The 16,912-nt window shown below is 45.2% G+C and overlaps 1 long non-coding RNA gene and 1 other non-coding gene across 6 annotated transcripts; both read left to right on the top strand.

Annotated features, from left to right (window-relative positions):
* Positions 1–599: 599 nt before the first annotated feature.
* Positions 600–16,468, top strand: LOC130151641 (uncharacterized). 5 transcript variants are annotated; one of them, XR_008822654.1, is made up of 4 exons: positions 600–2,521; positions 9,217–9,367; positions 9,777–10,597; positions 11,118–16,468. It is a non-coding gene; the product is annotated as an uncharacterized LOC130151641 (long non-coding RNA). The 5 variants fall into 5 exon arrangements; XR_008822657.1 differs by having other exon boundaries at positions 11,261–16,468; XR_008822655.1 differs by having other exon boundaries at positions 602–2,521; positions 9,777–10,372; positions 10,488–16,468.
* TRNAL-UAA (transfer RNA leucine (anticodon UAA)) lies at positions 2,442–2,524 on the top strand. Its single transcript has one exon. It is a non-coding gene; the product is annotated as a tRNA-Leu (tRNA).
* Positions 16,469–16,912: the final 444 nt, after the last annotated feature.

The following is a 16,912-nucleotide window of genomic DNA, read 5'->3' on the forward strand; positions in this document are numbered from 1 at the left end:
ACCCCTCCACCCCCCCTGCCGTGAATTGCAGCCCTTTCTTAGGAGAAATGAGAACTGCTGACTAGGCATGCCTTGCTCCATCTAAAAATGTAAGAGAGTATTGCATAAATACAAAAGAGAAAAAAAAATCCCCTACTACAAAATATGTTTGGTATATAACAGTGAACTTCCGGGATATGTGTATGAGTCTCCATTTCGTCTTACAGGACTGTTCTTTTGAAACATGGGTTTAATTTTAGAGAAATGGGAGTGGGATGATTGCTACCTCAACGTGAAGGACCCAGACTATGGACACACTTGCACACTTGAGCAGGCATCTCTCTGGCATGTGTCCTGGGAGAAACTTCTCAAAGTAAAGGTACAGCTCTTCATTTAAGATGCAGGTATCTTTTTTCTGGAGGCTGAAATGAGTAGCTAAGATAAACTGCTGCTTTTCTAATCTAACCTGCATTAAGGATGTTTTAAATGCACAGTCCAAGTTGTATTTTATAATTTCTTGAAAACGATCCAGATATCTGAACCATGGGAGATATCTGGAATTGTTTTGAAAAAAAGAAGGAGTTATGTGTGCATGTGTTTATCTCTAGGAAATTATCACAGATATGATGAAGGCAGGAAACATCATTTAATGTATGTGGTGATTACAGTTAATGTTTCTGACACAATGTCATTTTCACATGTAGCCATGTTATTTGTTTCTCTATTACATAAGAAGGCAAGAGCAGTTCTATCTCCTTCCACGTTTCTAGCATATTACATAGCATCTTTGTACTAGTTCAGCCACAGCCTGTAACGACCAGTGGAAGGCAGCTCTGCCATCACACCTTACCTTACAGTACGTACATTGTTAGGGCACAAAGTCTTAACAGGAAAAAGTAATATTTTACTATTTCTCAGAAATAATGTTAGACGTGAATGAAGAATGAGATAATCTAACATAACATTTCTCTACTCAATACTTTGCTGAAAAGCACAACCCTATTGAACAGGGAGCAATGCTAGCTACAGTATGATGCCCTTTTCAAGCAAATCATACAGCACGGTAAGTTCCAGTCAAAGAGCTGTTCTTTCATTCATGGACTCTAGCCTGTGAGTAAAATCAAGGAAAAAGGCGGCGCGAGTGTCACATCTGTTCTTCATGCATGCAAAATGTTAACAATTCACTTCTGTTATACGTGAGAATTATTTTCCTTCACAAGCATACTCAGCATACTGGGGGTCTCCCAGCACTGGCAGCTGAAGGGGTTTGGTACCCCCTGCAAGGCTGGGACGCAGACCCCTCACAGAGGGCCACCCACACCCCGGGTGCCAAACAGCCAGGCAGGACGGGCACTCCTCGTTCTGCTCATGGGGGAGCAGGTGGCCTCTGCGTGCCTCCCCCGGCTTGCTGGGGCTGTCACAGCCCGGTGTCCCCAGCCCGCACCCTGCCAAACGTTCCCTTCTCATCTGTTGGGGGAGGGCTCAAAGGCAACAAAGTTCATTGGGATGCAGGATGTCCGTTTTCACCTCTGGAAAATGGTCAGCAAAGGCGTGAGAGTGGGAGCCGGTGTGGGGGCCTGTCCCCATTCCCCCCTTGACATGGGAAGGGGAAGGCCCCAGTGCGGGCAGTGACCGGGGTATTGCAACAGGTGCTTCCCTAGGCCTGGCACGCCGTGGTGAACGGCAAGAAATCTCTCCTCTGCAGTGTTTTTCTCCTAAACAAGCATAATCGATAGCTTTGGACTTCGCTTTGCATTCCACCTAGGCGCAAGGACAGATCCACTCCAGGAAGCACTTGGACAGGAATAAGTAACGAGTCTGGATGTAAGGGCGCTTTTCCCAAGGAAGGGCACTTGGCACTTGAACTTCCCCAGGCAGCACCGGGGGCGGCGCCGGGGGGGGGCGGCGCGGTGTCGCTCTTCGGTGCCCTGAGCCCCACCGGGGCTGCCTCTCCCCAGCTCTCCCACTGCCCCGATGAACCACACCGGCACCGCGGCCCCCCCCGCCCGCCCCAGCACCGCCCCCGGCCGCAGCGCGGGGCGGCAGCTCTAGGGCCCCGCACCTGCCCGCCCCTGGGCCCACCGCCCCCGGCCCGCTCTCCCGCTCTCCCGTCACGGCCGGGCCCGGGTGACTCCTGCGCACCGCCCCCGCCCGCGCCTTCCGCTCCGGCCCCAGCGCCCGCCACAGGCTGGGCGGCGGGGGCGGCCGCGTCCCGGCCCGGGTAGGACAAGGGACGAGGGCCCCGCGCTGGGGGCAAGGCTCCGCGCCGGGGCCAGCCGGCCTGGCCGCCTCCCGCTGCCGCCGAGAGAAGCCACCCTGTACACTCTGCGCCCTCCCGCGCTGGAAATAAAGGCGGGAGGGCGGGCGCGGCGGGGGAGGGGGAGCCCCACGCCGGCCCGAGGGTCGCGGCCAGGAGCGCGGCCATGGATGTAGGAGCGGCTGGGAGGAGTTTGGGTACCTGCACCAGGATGGCCGAGTGGTTAAGGCGTTGGACTTAAGATCCAATGGATGTATGTCCGCGTGGGTTCGAACCCCACTCCTGGTAAGTGTAGTTTTTTTTCCGGGGCCCCACGACATTCGCGGGGAGGGCCGCTGCCCAGGTAGAGGTGCGACCGCAGGGAGCCGGGAGCCGCCGGGCCGCGGCGGGAGGCGGGGAGCGGCGCTGGAGCTGGCGGCGGCCGGCACCCCGCCTGCGGGGCAGCGGCGCTGCCGGCGGCCGGCCGGAGCCGGCTCAAGCAGACGCGGGCCCGTACGCCCCGCCGGACCGGCTCTGCCGGGCCCGTGGGCCCTGCGCGGAACGCCGGAACTTCCAACTTGAGCCTAAAGTTGGTTTCGCAACTGAATTCCGAAGAGCTTTTTTTACTTTATTTTTACGTGTCTGTCGAAGGCCGCTCGGGCCTGGGCCTCGGTGGCCACCGCGGGTGTGGCAGCGGCGGCCGCGCGTGTTGTCACCGGCGCGGTGGCGGGGCCGAGGGGTGAGCGGCGCCCCCGGGCCTGGGCGGGCCCCGCTGCGCTGCGGCGGCCTCCGGGGGAGCCGGAGGGAGGCGGCTGGGCCCGGCGGCGCTGGGTGTCGCGGCTCCCCTCAGCGGCACCGGACGTCGCCCGTCGCTTGTCGTGCCAGTAGTTCCCGCTGTTCTCCACAGAAGTGCCTGACGAGGGGCCCGCGCCTGGCCTAGTGACACCTAAACGGCACCCCGCGAACAGCCCTCTGAGGGCGCAGCCGCCCGTGTGGCGGGAGGGTCGCGCTGGGGCTGAGGCAGCCTGGGCCCAGCTCAGCCCTCCAGCTCCCCCAGCCCCGGCGGGTGGCTTTGTTGCTCAGAGTAGTGCAATTGAGGGATTTATTGCGTGTATATTTTCTTCCCCCCAGTTCCAGGCGCTTTGAATACTGTGAAGGCTGTATGACAACCTGTCACTGCCTTTTACAATGCCAAAGTGAGGGAGAGTACTGCCTGCCCGGGGGTGTGTGGGTGTCAGGGGTGTCAGCAGGTGTGGGGCTGCCCAGGTGCCCTTGGCCGACCCCGGCAGGTGCAGGACGCAAGCCCTGCTCCTGGGGGGTTGTTCCTGGTGCCCGCCCTGCGCCTGGTGCCCGTTCTACCCTCCAGTGTGCCAGGCGTTCCGCTAAAAGTTAAGCAGAGTAAGCAGTTCAGACTAACCTCCCTGCTTTTGTTTTCTTTAGCGGGATAGAAGTAGCAGTTGTACATGTTGCGATGTTTAGTTTGCTATAGCATGGTTTTGTTGTCTGGGTTTTGGATTTGGGTTTTTTTGACAGGGTAGTAGTATCACTGTGTTCTGGTATGTTGAACGTGCGGGAAGTACAAATCAAGTGCAGACTGACATTTTTTAAACTGTTGGTGTTTGCCAGAGCATGCTAGTGGAATTCTAATACAGGTAAATATCGCGGTTCTTAACCACCCTGTTCCTGATAATTTGAGCTGAAAAATGATTCTAAACATTCAGTCCAAATATATTGTGTGATGATACAGGCTAAATAAAGGATTAACTCTCAAGAGAGAGATAACAACTTATGGACCTTCAACGCAATATGAAATAGGTGAAATATTTCAGACAGGATATTTTTATTACATGCTGCACAAGATCATCTAGCATCACAAATGTGGACATGGTATAAACACAGCAATATGATAGTCAAGAGGGAATTATGGAGAGACGTGTGGTCTGGTGGTGAGTTTCTAGGAAATGGAAGTATGTATATTGTCTCTTCTGACTGTTCCCACAGTTAAATTGTAAATGCAAAACATACTGCACTTTTTAGAACTGTTCATTAAAAGCAGTACTGCCAGGTTCAGATGTTTTATTTAGTAAATGTTCATTCCTATTCTTCATTAAGGTACAAATTAGTAAAAATTGGTGCATGGTTGAAGGTACATTTTACCTGTAAAGTTGTAATGGAAAAATGCTGCCCTTGCAAACCCACATATTTGCATATAAATTGTGTAATTCTGCTTATGTGCTTATTTACAAGCATGTTTGTACATACAGTAAATGCTCATGTAGATTTTGTGGATGTGCTGATCTTGATGAAAATTTGGTCCCAGCTACGTCAGTTACAGGATGAATTAGTGGCAGCTATTCAGCATTGTCAGAAAGAAAAAAGAAAAGTAGAAAATAAAAATAGTAAGTTTTTATAAGAACAGTAATCACTGACAAAAATGTGTCAGAAACAAAAAAAAGTTTTTATGATAAAGCAATATAGAAAGCTGAATTCCTTGGTTAGAAATGTTTCTGTTAGAGGCACAGCTCATGCCTTAAGATATTTGTTTTGCAGAGAACTTCCATCAGTCCTTTGGTGAAACTGTGTTCCTTTCTATTATGGTATGTTAGAGCACATGCAGAGCTGGAACAGACTAGAAGGCTTCTGACCCTTTCCTGCTTACAAGAAATATCCATAAAATATACTGGCTACAAGTATGTCCCAACCCCTTCCTACACTTCTCTACAAAGAAAAGGATAATCTGCTGGGGTTATTGTTTTCTATTTTAGGTGAAGCGGCAGGGTGCTGTAATGTGTTTCAGCTCTGAGGCCGACCATTATTTTGATTTAAGATTTTTGTTTTATTAAGAAGGTTGCCTTTGCAATTTGACATTCTTACATGCACTTGTTGTACTCTGGCCTTTAGTTCAGACAGTATTGCTTTCCATTGGACTCCATTCTGTGGATGAGATGTTTCTCTGAAAAAGGTCATAATATGTAGGACCCTTACTTCATTTGTTGAAGAAATTGGAAAAAGTGTAGTGACTAATGCTGTGAGCTGGAATAAAAAAAACAGCTTCGTATGCTGACGGTTGAATGCTACTCTGATGAACCGGGGATGTTTCTTTTGCTACTGCATATTTCCTGTCTGGTGAGGAGCCAGTCAGTTAAAATAGATTTTCCATAAACAATCGCTCATTTTCACATTCCTTATTTTGTGGTATCAATATTGAGAACCTGAGCCTGATTTGCAGAAATGTAGAGCTTTCACAAACACAGGTAAAATCAATGTATCATCTGTATTTTAAGCAGTCTCTGAAAAAAATTGTATTTGTTGTGGTTTAACCCCAGCTAAGTACCACACAGCTGCTTGCTCACTCCCTCCAGTGGGATGGGGGAGAGATTTGGAAGGGTAAAAGAAAACTTGTGGGTTGAGAGAAAGACAGTTTAATAGGTAAAGCAAAAGCTGCATGCGCAAGCAAAGTAAAACAGGAATTCATTCACCACTTCCCATGGGCAGGCAGGGGTTCAGCCATCCCCAGGAAAGCTGGGCTCCGTCACCCGTAACCGTTACTTGGGAAGACAAACACCATCACTCCAAACATCCCTTCCCCTCCTTCTTCTTCCCCCAGCTTTATAGGCTGAGTGTGATTTCATATAGTATGGAATATCCCTTTGGCCAGTTGGGGTCAGCTGTCCCGGCTGTCCCCCCTCCCAGCTTCTTGGGCACTCTCAGCCTACTGGCTGGTGGGGCAGATGAGAAGCAGAAAAGGCCTTGGCACTGTGTGAGCCCTGCTCAGCAGTAAGGAAGACATCTCTGCATTATCAACACAGTTCCCAACACAAATCTAAAACATAGCCCTATACTAGCTACTATGGAGAAAATTAACTCTACCCTAGCCAAAACCAGTACAGTCTTATATGTCTGTGAGCAGTCAAAGTTATTGGAGATATTTGACATTAATCCTTCCATACCTCAGTTTTCCATTGTTTAAAATAGAGGTAATAGAAATACACCGTCTGCAGAATGGGCTGCTATGAAGCAAATTCATTCTTGTTTGTGAAGAATTCAGATAGACATGTAACCTGGTCATGTTAGGCAAGCCCATGAGCAGAATATCAACGAATTCAGAAAATAATATGAAATAAATAAGGTACAGAGCCACACTTCGATCTGTGAAGACCTTGCAAAGCACTGAACAACTGGTTAGCCAGGAAGCAACGCATGATGTGTGCTGAACAGAGTGGAAGTCTTACAGGAATACAGCAAGCCATAGTTTAACTCAAAATTGTGTCTGACTTTATAAACAGAAGGGGGTCAAATCAATAAGGAGGCATCCTATTAGGTGGAATATTATTTAGGTGATATTTCAGTATAGTATAATCTCTTAAAACCTCTCTTTTTCTCAGTTACATTTTAGTGTGTGATGGAAGCATATAATTTGTTACTTAAGTTAAACCATTTTTCCCATCATTCCCAGTGACCAGTATGTTGTGTTGAGGAAGGAGGTGTAAAAGGACTGTGAAGTTCTTGGTCTGTTGTATAATGCTGTATGTAGGGTGGACAATAATCCATCTGATTGTTACTGCAGACTAATTTGAAGTCTGTAAAGTAAGATCATTCTCTTGTGTTAGCGGGAGTAGCTGCATGTAAAATACTTGCTATTTCTTGAATTGTTCTCATCTTGGGGCCTGTGTCATAGAAAAAGAGGGGTAGACTGTATTTTCTGGATTCTTGACATTCAAAGATTACCACTATATAATATAGACTTGTACCAAGGTGGATGCATGTATGTCTATACAGGTTCATTTTCAACGGCTGCTGGGCTGTTCATCTGCTGACTGCATTTGATCTTACCTGTGGCTTCTTGCAATCATTTCTGTTGGACTCGATAGCCACAACAACCAAGTGACATTAGCAACGTTAGCTAATTCTGCCTCCTCCTCCTCCAGCGCATTACAACACACACTCCCAAACAGTGTGCAACATTAAATAAATAAATAAAATGTGCAACATTTTATTGCTTAACTATTTCTTGGTTTTGATGAGGAAAAAGAGAAGATTTCCTGCTAGGTTGGTTCAATCCAAAGCGAGAAGGCCTGGGGAATCGCACTTCAGTAGTACAAAGAGCTCAGCTGCCCGGACTGCAGTGTTGATAGAATGGAACAAGGGTCTGCATATCATTGCAGTGCAAAGCCCTGCGATTTACTTAAAGTGCCAATGAAATGGAGTTAGGTTTACTCTTATGACTGAAAGATGAGCTCTGAAAGTCTTGCCATGGTCACTTAAAGCATCATCACCCCCCACGTTACCCTGAGTGTTACTCTCTTAGAGTTAGGGTGGCCTAACATAGCCATCAGAAGAGACTAGGTGCCCACCCTTCAGCTGCTCCAGTTAGTGTCTGGCCTGTCAGCTCAAAGACACCCTCGCTGGCAAAGGGCAGTAGCTTTGCACTGGAGTAAAGGGCTATGGGCACGGCTTCCCTTTTGGCAGTTCTCGTCAGGAGGAATATATGCAGGTGGTAACACTTTACATCAGCACAGCATTATTACCACTGGGTATTTCTGAAAGTGTTAAAAGGCTGGTCTGTGCATTAGATCATCTCCAGTTTGGGAACATTTTTCCTTGTGCTGGCTTTGCTATGGTGGCAGTAGCCTCTGGAAGAAGGATGGAGCAGGCAATTCATAATTTACACTACAGCAGTAAGGCTCACCAGAGAATCTCCTAAATGAGAGGCTCTGAATGCCCTGAAATGAAGGCAGTGTAATGCAGAACATTGCAGCTAAGATCTCTGGGATCTTAGGGCGTGGGCTTAAAGAACACTAATGTGCATTTTTCTGGGTTTTTTTTCAGTTGCATTAAGTTTATCTGAATGCATTGGTTCTTTCTTCCTGCCAGGGAGAAGCTTTTGTCTGAAGACCACAGAAAATGTGCACAGTCTTAAGTGTGCAATTACAAAAATGCCTGCCTTTCCCTAATGATTTTTAGTAGAAGAATGCACGTTCCAGATTCCTTCGTTTTCCTTGACTGCTGCTTCTCCTTCATCATCTGCCCAACTGTGACCTTCTTTCTGGCTTGGAAGTGTGATGGGACCTTTCCTTAAGGCTTCATCTGCCTCATTTTTAAGTGTTTGCTAAAGCAGTTCATGCAATTCTTGGCAAGAGATCACTCCCAGACCATGTGACTTGGTGGATTTGTGACACCTGTCTCTTGCTATTTCATCATGTGTTGCAGACTTTTTCATATGAGAGTGGAATCGCTGGTGGGAAGTATGGCCTGCATTAATGACTTCTGTTTTGCAGCTAATCCATGTTCAGTGATTGATGTGCATACGTATTTTAGTTTCACTTGTCCTGTCTTGTATCTCTGTTACTATTTTCTGTCACACTCCCACCTTTTGCTTTCTATGTACATACTAAGAAATAGATCCAGCTGGTCTAGCAATTAGCTGCTGCTGAAAGAGGCAAAAGCACTGTCTTTCCCCTGCCCTGGCTGTAGTGCACGTTCCTACCGCTTCCCTCTTGTGTCCCTCAGTCTTTGATTGTCAAGTAATATGTAACAAACAAATGAACCAATTAAATACATGTTACTTGGATCTAAAGTGAATCTCTGAGATTACCTCATTATGAGATTTTTTCTGTGAAGAAATGAGGTGTTGGAGACAACTGCTTATGTGTTTTGGGCTCCCTGACATTGACAATACAGATCCACTAAGTGTTTTTATTCATCACAGAAGGGCAGAGGCTGGAATGCCCTTCTGGAGATCATCTAGTCCACCTTCCAGCTCAGAGGAGGGTTAGCTTGAGCAGTTGGGTTTTGAGTATCTCCAGGGATGAAGACTCCACACCTCTCTGAACAACCCACACCAGTGTTTGGTTACCCTCACAGCAAAAAAGGTTTTTTCTAATGTCTTAAAAATAAGTGTTTTCTTGCATTTAAGGCATTTTCTTGTTTAAGGTTATCTCAAATGTATAGGTCTGTCTGCCTGTAAATCTTAACTGTGTGTATGTTTTCTTTGTGCTTAGATTTTTGTTCCTAAACATCCCAAGGTGAAGTGACGGAACTACAAATGCCACAACATAGACGAGGACACCCACTGGATGCATGGGTTTGCTGTCATGTGCATTTTACCAAGAGCTCTACTGAAAAAAAACCACCCTGGAAATATCTAAGCAGGTGCTTCCTTTTAGATACCGACAGTGGTTCCTCAAACGTGGTTTTTTTTTTTTTCCAAATAAAGACCAAGGAAGTGCAATATTTTGTTTATAAATATGTACAGTTAGTTTCCTGTTAGAAATGAGCACCTGTGTCAGGCCTTAGCTTATTGAAAGCCAGAGTCCTGTTAGAGCATTACTCATTGGAAGATCATTCTTCTGTTTTACAGTTTATGATCTGCAGGCTAGAATACTGAAATTCGATTTGAGTTTTCCTTTAAAATGATCTGAGAGCTATAGTGTTAACAAATTACATCTGTCTATTGAGTTGAGGTAAAGTAATGCAACTGATGGTGCTCACTTTCATCCAGTGCTATTGTCTGGCAGCCCAATAACTACAGGTAAAAATTCTTATTCTTGTGTTTACACAGGTGGGTGTTAGTAGTCTCCTTCCTGAACAATCTTTGCGTACTGGCTGTGGGTGATTATTCCTCATCCTAGATCCAGAGGCTGCCTCTGAATGAGTAGTTGGTAAGAGTCAACATAGTTTAGAAATGCCATTAATGTAATGCTTTCCAAGTCCTTTTGTTACCATATTCGGAACAAAAATGCTTTATTTAATTACTATGACTTCTGTGTTTTGTAATAAAATTTTGGGGTTTTTTTAATTGTTTTGCAGGATGCTTTGCTTTGCTGTGATAATAGCCGATTTCTTGGCTAAATGTAGTCTTATTTTTTACGTAGCTAGCTTAATAGCCATGGCTTCCACAATCTGTATTTTGATAGCACTGTGACAGTGCAGGTTTTATCTATGCCAGTTAACAAATCCTATAGTGTTTTGTGACTTGAGAACAGACTGAGACATGCCCAACCTGTTGCACTGCATTCATTTGAGTGACCTGCCCCAGAAGTTATTTGACACATCAGTAAAGAAGTACTGAAAGCAACTGGATCCAGTTTTTATGATGGCTCTGCCTGCCCAGCCCCTCTGTGAACAAAATATTTTTCTGCAAAAAAAACCTGCCAGGTAGGATAAGAATTGTATGGCATGAATGCATGAGTCAAATTTCTTTCAGAGGAGAAAGCAGTACAGAGAGGCATCGTGGATTAAATAAGGTTTCTGCTCTGTATGAAATGGTTAGGCAGAGAGCTCAGCCATCAGCCCAAGAATAAGGACGTGTGTGACAAAGAAGGCTGGGTGACTGTATCCAACTGAAGTGTGAACAAACTTGAGAATGTTACAAAATATGAGGTAAGAATGGGTGGGATTTGGCATCTCAGAACCATGATTACAATGCTCTAAAAAGGGAAGTTGTGGTTAGAGATTCTTTTCCTATGCCTGTTTCTGTTGCTTTTGTTGGTAAGTTGTCCCAAAGAGACTGCTTCTGTTTTATGTTGGGCTCTGCAGAGAATTTGTCAGGAGATCTGAAGGTGCATGATGGTACCCACAGCCCCCAAAAGGAGCCTCTATGTGTCCTTCAGAACCAGAGTTAGACGCAATGCCTCATATTCATCTGGAAGTCCTTAACAGACTTGTCTCCGTAGCCAGGAGTGGGCCTAGATTGTAATGTTAACTACCTTGGAATGTTGGGTTTTTTTTAACAAAAATTACTATACAGAGGTAATCTTAACTGTCAAACTGGGATGTATATACTTTGCATTGTACATTGTTTCCTTTTATGTACTCTTTGTCATTAACAGTCTTGGCATGACTGCTTCCCAGGTAGTAAATATATTCTGGCATAATCAAAGCAGTTCCACTTCCTTCGCAGGCAAACCTCAGAGATGGTATCTCTCAAGGGAGACTTTGGAACTGACTGAGAAGTTGCCAAGTGCTATTTATCTGTTAATGAGCATGTCAGGTACCATCTTTCTGAATTGCCATCCCTGACCACCTCTCTATTAACATTTACAGTGACCTGCTCTGGTCTGTGGCTCATTACTGTGGCAATTGTAAAAGCTGAGTTATAAAAAAATTACTGTATTTTTTATCGTATTTTTTTAGCTCATTATATATGTTTGGCTGGAAAAAAAGCATCAGAGAAAGCAATTTGAAGACTTATGTTTCATCTATGTGAAAATCCATGTAAAACAATATAACTCAGTTTATTCTGAACAAGGTAGCTGACTTCCCTTAATAAGGTATCCATAGGGGATGCACTTCTGAGGATATACCCAATTAGCTCTGCTGCTGCAGCTGGTGTTCGTGGACATGCATTCATGGCTCCTGATCCTGTTGCTGTCCCTGTGTAAGCAGATTGTTTACCACTGAAGTTTTGGACAGGCTTGTATAATTAAAGTTGTAGCATCTGCACACCCAAAATTACTGTGCCTCAGTGTCACCTCCTTCTATTGATCTTCAAACCAGCACAAAATCAAATTGAAAATACTAGCAGATCAGGCAAAAATTCCATTAAGGCCCATAAAGAATACAGGAGACTTTGGGGTTTCTAGGGCAACGACTGGTCTATGATATTTTTCCTGTCTCACAGGAATGTTGTAAGAGGCATCTTAATATTATGTGATGGGAAGGGACAGAAATTTATATGGATAAAATTAAATTATGCATAAGCAGTTAGCCTCTGCAGAAGAAGAGATGTAGGTTGCGGGCTCTTTGGAAAGCCCTTCTCCCATGCCACCACATAATTTAAATCACGGAGTATTCTTTGGGAATATTAGAGCTGCAAAAACTAGCCTGGTCATAACTTTATGTATGGGATAAATTGAATGCAACTGTTAACTCTTGACTGGAAAATAAAGGCCCAGTTTGCATTTACAAAGTTGAACTGGATGATTTCTTTTGGAAAAACACTTGGATCCTTTTTTTTTATGTTTTGCAAATGCGTAGTCTTTCAGGTGACTGCTGCATACTATATTTGAGCCTTTATTTGAAAAATGATTCAGGGATAAAAAATCCTAGTGTGAATATTTGGGAAATACTTTGTTTATATCCAGGGAAAAATATTATTAAATAGATTTGAAAGAGAACCGTCCAAAGATGATTTTTACCAGTAACAGCAAAACTTTCTGAAAGGAGTGCTTTACATCAAGCATAATCATACTGCCTAAACAGATGGTATTTGGTGGGATGACTGACCTTAAATCTAGTCATAACAGAAACTTTTTATTTGTCAGTTAATCAGATGGACTATAGATTTAATTTGATGACTTTTTTTTATTTATGATAAACTCCTTTAGGAGCGAAACAGTATTGCATGTTCGTTCCTTCTCATGTGTTTTATGAAGTGGCAGCATCCATTTTATACGTGGCTACTGCAAATCGAAATGAGCCCGGAAAAGGGACTGGTGTGTAGCCAGCCTCCTGGCCAGGGCTGGCTGTGACAGCACTGCCTGGCTGTGGGGGAAGGGTTATTTTGGGTGATGGCCTTGCAGGGGCAGTGAAACAGCACTGCTGCCAGAGCCTGGTGCACATCAGCCCGGACCCGTTCCCGAGGCTGTAGGGCCTGTGGTGGCCCCACCAGACTACAGGGGATGGGGGATACCTGTGCAAGCCACTGATCCTGGAGTGGGTCCTTCAAAGAGGAATTGCAGCGCTTCACACCTCCTCTTCTTGTATCCCGCTGTGCACACCTAGGAATTGCAGCAGGGAATTTAGTTCCTTGGGCACAGTAAGGGGAAAAAAAGAAAAAAACACAGTGGCTGGGGGAAAATGGGCTGTCTGTGACAAGGTGGTGTCCTGCTACGCAGAAGGTAGGAGCCCCAAAATACCAGCAGCCCTTTGAAAGCCTAATGGAAGTCTCCTGCTGCAGTGGAGCCCAGCCTGCTGGGGAAGCAGCAGGTGGGTGGGCAAGTGATGCTCAGGCCCTGGCAAGGGCAGAGTCCACCACTGCCCTCCCAGGGGTAAATGGAGATGGGTGTGGGCTGGCGAAGGGTGGGAAAGGTCAGGCTCAGTGAGCAAACGAGTCCATGTCCTGCTTCTGAGCAGGGGAGCCTTTCCCCCATTGCTTTATTTGGCTTTCAAAGGACTGATGTATCCTTTCTGCTACCTTGTACTAAACCCCAGATTTAGTCTACGGGTGTGGAGACAACTTTTGAAAGGAATGGAGCGGCTTACAGTCAGCAATGCTACCTTCTCCGCAGGTACATCAATTCCTACATAAGGAGGGGGACAGAGCAGAGCAAGTTGCGGAGCTGAGCAGGGGGGGCAGGCTCCGTGATGTGACTGCATGCTTTAGGAGTTACACCTCTGGTGTGATCACCGATTCACGGCCCTGTTTCTCTGTTAGGTGGCAGAAGTGTGTTTCTGTCTGAATTTGCATCAGGAAACAAATGCCAGAGTTTAGCTACCATGTCTGGGGAGAGCTTTCAGGCAGGCTGGTGGGAGAGGTACAGGTAAAACCCCAGTGTGCTTTATGTCAGTTCCTCATTTTTTGTATGGTCCTGTTCTCACCAAAGTCAGTGGGAAGATTTGCCCATTTAAACGGCGCTTTCATTGGCATGGCTTGCATTCATTTTTGTCATATTGATCTGCCCTTTCTTTTGCGCCTGGAGACCACCCGGCTGCTAGCTGGTGGATGTCCTTGGGTGCGGGAAGCAGACAGCATGGAACTTTAAAGGAGGTTTCTGGCAGTCCGGCAGTTTCATGGTCAGTCTGGGTGGCCCCAGAAAGCTGGCGGGGGGAAGCAGGGTCTAATCATGAGCAGAAAGCGCTGTCAAGCCTCCATCCTTACTATGAACAGTTTATTTCCTTTAGTTACTTCATGGCAGAAAGGAGCAGAGTGTGGGAAGGTGATACTGGCAACATCGCCTAGGATTCAGGGTTGCATGGCCACACGTCGGGGGGTCTGAAGGCTGCCTCTTATGAAGACTATTGGCACAAAGTCTGGGAATCGTGCAGAGCTTCAGGCATGTCCCGCCTTATGCAGAGCCAGAGAGCAGCCCGAGGGCTGTAACAAACCAGTCAGACTCAACTAAAAGTGGAACTATTTATGGGAGGTTGTCTATTTTCTCTTGTGACTCGTGGATGTTGTCTCTTGTTCAGCCAGGCTCTGAGTCCTATCAGTTTGCACTTAAATATAGCTTTCCCGGGTTTTCAAATCTGCTGTTTTCCCAGAGGAGTGTCTGTTCCTGGCATGTAGCCCTCTTTCTCTTTTATCGTACCGAAAATCATCTCACTCACTCAGCGTTGGTAGCTTCTGATAGATGAGCAGTAGCTTAAAAATTGCTGACCACCAGCCCCTTCCTCTGTCTGCCGAGGGTGTTGTGGTTCGTTTGATCGTACCCCTTCTGATGCCCTGTGCCTCCAGCTTCTTCGTGGCAGCCCTTGCCATGATCCTGAACATCTTGCCAAATTGAGAGCAATGGAGGAGGTCTGCCTTCCTTGCAGTCCGAGGCAGGTGGTATTGGGAGTCACAGAAGCAAGCGCCTGCAGAACGGGTGGTGCTGCAGCGTGCGACCCCTACGTGTCTCCAGCTCTCATACGCCTCATTGTCACAGACAGTGCCTCAGCGCGTGTGCCACAGCTGTCAAGATCCAGTGCTGGTTTTGCATATACTCTCCAACGTACCCAAATACTGTCCTTGCAGGGGAATTTTCTCAAGAAAATCTAAAGGATTAGGCTAAATAATATCCCTAAGTGACATTTTAAATACAGATGCGGAGCACTTTATTTTCAGAATTAGTAGCTGATATAGGTACTATAAAACACAACTTTCTTGCGTGGTTTTTTAAAATAGGAATTTAATTTGCCCTCTTTGAAAATACTTGATTCTGTATGATTCCTCTCTCAAACCAAGCCGCACACTTGCATGACTTTTTGAATCATTCAGAACTGCAGCACATTTAAATGCTCGTTACTGCAGGTGTGCCACGGCTAATGACTAATTGCCGATTTAGCTGTTGTCTCTTCATTTCTGTTATTGTCACTTCAGGCCAGAGAGATCAAAGGTCTGGTATTTTAAGGGATTTAGCACTTCTAGATAAAAACATTTTGCATTCCATGCATGTCCAAACTCTAAAGATAAGTAGGGAGGAATACAGTAAAACCGTGGTATCTCTGTGGAAAGGATAGCCGGAATGTAATTTATATAATTACCTTGCGTTGTAGTTGTTTGCATTCATCAACATACCTTTATTTTTGTTTTCTACTTGTTATAACACCTTTTGCACTTTTTTTTTTTGGTGTGGGTTATGTGAACATTAGATGCCTGCTGCTGTGAAGATTTTGTTGTTGAAAACAATTGCTTCCTGAGCACTTCAGTTTTTCAGGCAGAGTCCTATCAATGACTATAGCTTTTGGGGCTTTAAAATGAAGTTATTTTAACATACGGTAACGCTACTTGATAGTTTCCTCTGGGAATCCCACCCACTGTGTTAGCTACAAACAGCTATATGAGGAATGCTGTTCTCATGGCTCAAACACTTGTAATGCTGTCCCACCCAAACTAACCTCAGAATGAGAGTGACTTCTAATCTGTGAACAAGATAAGCAATGGAACTGTATGTTACTGACCCTCGGATTTAAAGGTATTTCTTCCAACTAGGTTAGTATTTACCTTTCTTTATTTTACTTTTAACAAAAATACAATCATATAATTATAAAAAAGACAGGTGTTCGGTCTGTTGTTGTACGAAAGAAACACATTGCTGATTTCCTCTGAACGGGTGGTATAGAATTCTGTTGGCGCAATCAAATAAAATAGAGTGTGAAAGGATACATTTTCCTAAGTGAAGGAGAAAATTGGCTTACATTAGGTAAAACATTAATGGCAATTTCACTAAAATGAAATCTTCTTAGTGCTGCAGTTCTTTCTATCTGCATGGTAATTTTAAACTAGAAACCATACTAGTAATTTCATCCTAGCATGATAGCAGGATTGGTTTTAAAAAGTATCAATTTCATCACACACGTGCATGGATCACAAAATTCCAGAAGCATCACAAGTTATCCCATCATGATAATGCAGGATTTGTTTATTTTATGAGAATCTTTGGATAATTTCTTCCATGATGCTTTCCCCTCCATTTCCACACTGCTGCTGCTGCTGCTAGCATTTTGTACCAGATGCCATTTTGTCATGAAAGCAATTACATCCTGATTTTTTTTGGCCTACCTTTCCTAAGTGTATCAGCTGGTCCAATAAAATATATTCACGTTTCTTCACATCTTTCTCCTTTTCTATCATTAAGCCATCCCACCAACATTACTATTACGAATACATTTATATGCTCCATGGCCCAAATACTCCATTAATGGTCTTGCTTGAATATGGTGCTGCCCTTTTGTGTGCCAGGTGTGGTTAATGGAGGTGTGTGACATGGATTCAGTGCTATCTTATTCATTTGATATTCTACCTTATGGGGAGTCTGACTGCATCTGTATTCCTATGGAAAATCTGTAGAAACAGGATCAGATGGTACTGCTGTGGGTAGCTGGCCCCAGTGCCTACACATGCATAAACAGAGAGAGAGAGAGAGACCTGTTCTAGTTCAAAAAACCAAAAGATATCTGTCTTCTCTGTAGAATTAGAGAGAAACCAGTGCGTGATAGGTAAGAAAAATATGAGCTTGTTACCAGCTGGTAATAATTGCTGTCTCTCTCCCCTCA

The sequence above is a fragment of the Falco biarmicus genome, chromosome 6 (assembly GCF_023638135.1).
Source record: "Falco biarmicus isolate bFalBia1 chromosome 6, bFalBia1.pri, whole genome shotgun sequence".
Taxonomy (NCBI): Eukaryota; Metazoa; Chordata; class Aves; order Falconiformes; family Falconidae; genus Falco; species Falco biarmicus.